This window comes from Corapipo altera, unplaced genomic scaffold (genome assembly GCF_003945725.1).
Source record: "Corapipo altera isolate COAL_440 unplaced genomic scaffold, ASM394572v1 64, whole genome shotgun sequence".
NCBI lineage: Eukaryota > Metazoa > Chordata > Aves > Passeriformes > Pipridae > Corapipo > Corapipo altera.
The window spans coordinates 1,913,235-1,919,234 of NW_020884893.1; the positions used below are offsets into that span (position 1 = coordinate 1,913,235).

The window sequence follows — 6,000 nt, forward strand, 5'->3', positions numbered from 1 at the left end:
AAAAGCATAACGATTAAAAAAAACCAAGTACCTAATTAGAGACCTACCTACAGCTCTCCCAGATTTATGCCTGGAGCCCTGCAGCCTTACAGGGCTGTCGAACAGCCCGGCACACGCCTGGGAAGCAGAAGTTTTTAGCCCAGCACATGTTATTTCCCAGCTCAGCCAATGCCTCCCCGCATGACCTTGGGCGAGTCCCTCCCCGCGCATCTCCGCTCCTCACCTGGCAGCCCCCGGGCCACGGCGCGCCGAGAACCGACACCGGCTAATTAATTAGTCACAGGTGGCTCGGCACCGACGAGGATGGAATAAAGGGGAGGGGAGGTGGGAATTGGCGCGGGGGGTTCCTCACCTACAGGTGATAAAAATCTCCCCGCCATGGGTTCAGGCTCCCGCCCAGGGGGGACAATCTCCCCCACCCCTTCCCGCTTCCCTCCTGCGCGGGTCGGAGCGGAGAAGGAGGCGGCGGCTCCGGCTCGCAGCCGCCGTGAGGGAGCCGCGCCCTCCGGGCCTCCCGCCCCCGCCGGCTGAACCCTCCCGGCGGCCCCGGCCGGCTGCGAGCCCCGCCGGGCGGACACTCACAGGTGGCCCGGAGCCGCGATAGGTGACGGCCGGCCCGGGCTGGGGTGGTCTCGGCGCCACACGGGAGGCGAGCGAGCCGGGTCTGCGGGCGCTGCGCTCCCGCCGCGGGGCCGCGGCCGCCGCCCGCCCTTTCCCCGCCCGGGCCGCGCCGCTGGCCAATGCGGGCCGCGCCAGGAGCCGGCAGCCACCATCTGCTGCGAGGCGCCTCCTCCAGCCCCTCGCCGGGGGCTCCCGCCCAAGCGCCGCCGAGCAGGGGGCACCGCGGGCAGCACCGCGGGGAGCCCGCGGCCCCTCCGAGGAGCCTCCCCCGCCTCCCCCCGCCGGCATCGCCGCCCCTCGGCGCTGCGGGGACAGCGAGCGGGGCGGGGTGGGGGTGGCGGAGCAGCGGCTGCGGGAGGGTCTGATCCCCCTGGGGTTGGGGGAGATAAAACCCCGACCTCATAAAACTTATGCTCTCCCCACCTATTCCCCGGCGTTCCCCGTACGGGGTGCCAGGAGGCCGGCGGTGGAGTCGCACGGAGGAATGTGCCTTGTCCTGCTGAAGGGCCAGATCTGTGCGTGTTTAGGCGCGGACATCTCCTGTGACCGAGCTATCCCAAACGAGTCAGATTTCCCCTTCACTCTTTCGGGTCCCTTTCGCCCTCTTCGGGTGCCTTTCGCCCCTTCCCGGGTGCCTTTCGCCCCTTCCCGGGTGCCTTTCGCCCCTTCCCGGGTCCCTTTCCCTGTTTCGAGTTTTACCCCTTCACGTTCCCAATTGAAGGGTTTTTCCACCAACACGAGGGCCACCTTTTGTGCCTGGTCCCTTATTTTTGGGTCCCTGTCACCCCAGGCAACAGTAGCTCAGGTGTTCGCAGTGCAGCTGTAAACTTTCACGAAAGCAGAGCCATAGTTCCTGTTTTACCTCTCTTTTTGTATTAATCATTTCCTTGTTACGGACCTCCCTGATCGTACTTTTTAATCAGGTTGCTGCGTTTTCTGTTGCTTCTGCACAGAAAATCCAAGGAATAAGAAGCTAGCTTTGTTCCAACAGCTCCTAGGGTAATATTTTTGTGAAGATGTGTCAAGAAAATTATGCAAATTCTTCTCAACTTTCAACAACTTAAAATATTCTTGAGGTTCACGCTGTGGAAAGAAAGAAAATGTACATTTTTTTCATGGGTTCACATTTTTTTGAAACTGTCAGGTCCTTATTTCTCAACAGAACAGGGTCATTAAATTACAGATTTAAAACCAGAGTATGGACCAGATACAATTCGCAGGACTTGTAGGATTTGAGATATATCATTTTTAAGGTGGGGTGAATGTCAAAGAGTCAAAATAAGTCTTGTAATTAAATTAATAATAGGTCCTTTTACTACTAAAAAATATGATTTCTGGAAATAAAGCCGACCACCTGTATTCCATACCAATGCTCTTACAAATTGGCTCGTGAATGGTTCAGTGTGTTACTCCAAACAGACACTTTCGAAGATGGGATCTGTTCCTTGCCCACTGGGAAAGTTTTATCTTTGCATTAAAGGTGCTCGAGACAGCTGAGCTTTACCTTATTATTACAAAAAAAAGTCTCAAAAATACTCTAAATGATTGGGATCTTTCTTCTGAGACTCCAAATGGATAAAATTTTCTCCTCAGTATGCACGTGAAATGCCTCTAAATCTGAAGGAGTGATTTGTCATTACAAGATACTTTTAAGGAATGATTTCTATACAGTCATAATTACCAGAATGAGAAATTATCTGGTGAATCTTCCATTAATCTTACAAAGCTATTCTCAAGCCTAAGTTATTTCCATCTATATTCTAATCAAGACTCATCATCATAATTCTGTGAGAGAGTTTCTAACATTAATGCAAGGTTTTGTCTTACTACTTTAAGAATGTTATTATTGTTAATTTTATTAATACATAGAAATTCCTTCTAACGTCTTAAATAAATTGACCTGGGTAACAATATATGCATAAAAAAAGATTCTCTTCACTTAAGAGCATGGCATCATCATATATGAAAGACAAAGGATGGCTGGAAATAAATCTATAGGCAAACAACTGACCTCTGAAAAAGTGAAAATATAAATAGCTTGTTCAATTGTGCAAGAAATCTTGGCAAAATCCAAAAGCATGTGGAGGTAAGTGCTGTCTCAGTCCATTGTAATAAACACTGCTGTTAAATATGAAAAACTGTGCCTTAAGTCTCAAAGTAATATTTCTCAATTAAGTGGCTTATTTCACAAGCAAAAGGAGTACTGCAAAAGCAGTTGTTTACCTTTTTTAAAAATATGGATTCTTTCCCATGGTTCATTACTCTCTCTATTACTTTTTCTTATAGATTAAAAATATGTCAAATTCTGCATGCATACATCATCAGTATTGTGTATGTCATGGATGTGAATAGGGCAAGATCAATTCAGGGGTTTTCTTCTGTATTTTTACTTGTTGCTATCTTGGGATGTGACCTTGGGCAATTTACTGAGCTTGCCTGTGATAGTTCTTTCATCTGTGAGATCTGGGATAGTCACATTTGAAGAGGGGCAGTTTATTAGTAATAATATTGTGTGAATTTATCTATAACAACTGAAGTAGTAAATAGCACCTTTGAATACAGGCCTCCAGTCCTTATCCATCATAACAGCTGGCAATGTGCTCTGCAGGCCGGGAAGCCAGCGATGTCCTGGGCTGCTCCAAAGGCAGGGTGAGCAACAGGGCAAGGGAGGTGATTCTGCCCCTCCACTCTGCTCTCGTGGGACCCCACCTGCAGTGCTGTGTTCAGCTCTGAGGCCCCCAACACAATGAGGGTGTGGACAGGTTGGAGCAAGTCCAGAGGAGGCCACGAAGATGCTCCCAGGGCTGGAGCTCCTCTGCTCTGGAGCCGGGCTGGGAGAGATGGGAGCGTTCAGCCTGGAGAAGAGAAGGCTCTGGGAGAACTGAGAGCCCCTTCCAGTGCCTAAAGGGGCTCTGAGAGAGCTGGAGAGGGATTTTTGACAAGGATCTGGAGTGACAGGATGAGGGGAAATGGCTTCAAACTGACAGAGGGCGGGGTTAGATTGATATTAGGAAGAAATCCCTCCCTGTGAGGGTGGGGAGGCTCTGGCACAGGTTGCCCAGAGAAGCTGTGGCTGCCCCATCCCTGGAAGTGTCCAAGGTCAGGTTGGACGAGGCTTGGAGCAGCCTGGAAGGTGTCCCTGCCCATGGCAGGGAGGCTGAAAATAAGTGATCCTTAAGGTTCCTTCCAACACAAACGATTCTATGATTCTATGGTGTCAGTATTGTCTCCTCTTTCATTCTAGGCAGCATATACTTGGCAGTCTATAGTGCTTAAAACAAGGTTTAAAAACTAGGCAGAATTTTTTGTCCAAGAGAGCAAGCATCTTAAAATCATCAAAGATCCCATGTGAAAGTCTTCTAGAGAATAAGCCTAATTTTTTAATTGGTTAAGCAGTGCATTAACAGTGTGTGCAGAGGTAAAGCTGCAAGCAATTATAGTTCAGGAGACGAAAGACAGGGAGAATGATCAGTTTTCCACAAAATTCATGATGAAGAGCACTGTATCCCTGAAAAGCTTTATGTTTCCTTCACGATAAAATGATTGATTAATTGTAGGAGTTCAATAAGATTACGGTCTGATGCCACCAACAAAACCATTCAAACCCTATTTTGGTGTGTTTTCCACGTGCAGCAGGTGTTCATCAGTGCAGTAAGCTCAGAAACATCTCTTGCCATTCCCACACTACGTGTTTGCACTAAGAATTTTGGTTTTAGTGGTTGTGTGCATGTTGCATATAGTTGCCCTGTAACTTTCTTCCCTCATCTTTTCTTTATGCAAAATTGAGTGAAATGTGATCTGTGAGGGTGATGCTCTCAGCAGAGTTAAAAATATTGATATGCACTAGCAGCAATAATAATTTTTTTTAATCCCTAATGTCTTTGAAGATCCATTAACCCTAATCAATCCAACACATCTGATTGTTCTTGCCAACTGTCCCTTTCCAAATAAAGATATATCAAGTTACATTAATAGCATCAGTAATTAAGTATTAGCGTGGATGTAAAAGCAAACTCTGAGATCCAAATAGTGCAAATTTGGGCCACTGATTTAGTTTCAAGTCTTGCAGCAGGCTGTTCTCTGAAGTGAACCAGCCAAAAGTGTGAGAGTGGAACTCAGCATATGAGTGCAAAGACAAGGTTTGATTTTTAACGACCCCCTCCCTTGTTTTTTTGTGTGAAATATGTTAAATTCCCAGTGGGAAAAAAAAACAACTCAGGATTGAAGAAACTAATCAGCAACATACATTAGAGCCTTAGTCATAAAGAAGTTGCTTTGTTTTAAAGACAAAGCAGATTTGTGGTAATGTTGCCACTTTTTATAAACTGTCAAAAAACTAGGGATTGTTTTATTTTGGTTATGTACCAGTCATGACTCAGGAACTGTTAAGAAAATGAATGTGCTATTTCAAATGTGGCAAGACTTAGCCTAGATTTAGGGTAATCTGTTTACCTAGACAAACAAATTCATCTCAGAAGCTGCAAGACTGAAACCGGTTGAAATGTCGTGTAGCTGCTGACACTCCTGAGAAAACAAAAACATGGATGAGCAGTGCTAATCACTGGAAATGCCAGCGGATGGCAAGTGAAATGTTATGTCCTTGTCCCGGAGACCGTATCTTCTGCTGTTAGGGGAAGGGGGAAAACAGTAAAGCAACAATAGCAACAAGAGGCACAAGAAGCACGTAAGGAAACAGATGTCTGAACTTCAGCAGATAAGATAGTTGTCTGTTGGACTCCAGGATTAGTCTCTGTGTGTAAAGAGAGCAATCAGGACTGAGAGTTTTTGCATGTTCTTTCATAACTGTGGAGCTGGTAACTGCAATCTCGTGTTTCCTATCCCCTTGCTGAGAACGCATTAAGGGAAATGGATTATAACTCCAGTGCTAACAGGGAAGTGTTCAGCAATAACAATCTGTAGCTTCTCGAGCACTTTTCTGTTTTAAAGGGCTTTGCCTCCGCTGATTAATTAATCTGTTCTGTGTTTAGTTCTGGGGAAGCACGCAATCCTTCCACTGAACAGTTGGGCTTTGTTGTGGCTCTTAAAGGCTGAGCTGTGCTGTGGGTGGGATGAGTGAGCACATGCAGAGGGGCAGTGCTGGAGTGATAGCTGCTCTTTATGCTACAGGGAACGTGCTTAAATCTTTACATGGCTGTAAATCTTTTCCTTTCTCGAGGTGCTGGCTGATACACAGAGGTAAAAAAAAAGTCTCATTATCTCCTTCCACAAGTTAGATTTTCCCTTTGATGTGTGACATATAAAGGCAGGGTACTGTGCTGACAGAAGGATCACAGCCATCAAGTTCCTTCTGCCACTCACACATGCTCAGAAATTACTTTTCTGACTTTCCACATCGTTAGAAGCAAAACTTACTGTATT

The 6,000-nt window shown here is 46.7% G+C and overlaps 1 protein-coding gene across 4 annotated transcripts in view; it reads right to left on the reverse strand.

Moving 5' to 3' along the window:
• The window catches only part of SULF2 (sulfatase 2), a 117,941-nt gene extending 117,312 nt beyond the window's left edge, over nt 1-629 (reverse strand). The window contains exon 1 of one of the 4 annotated variants that reach the window (XM_027646410.1): nt 224-357. The gene's annotated coding sequence lies outside the window, so the exon portion shown is untranslated. Of the gene's footprint in view, nt 1-223; nt 358-582 lie in introns of those variants that run through there. The other 3 variants (XM_027646404.1, XM_027646403.1, XM_027646411.1) reach the window with 3 other exon arrangements.
• Between the last annotated feature and the right edge of the window lie 5,371 nt (nt 630-6,000).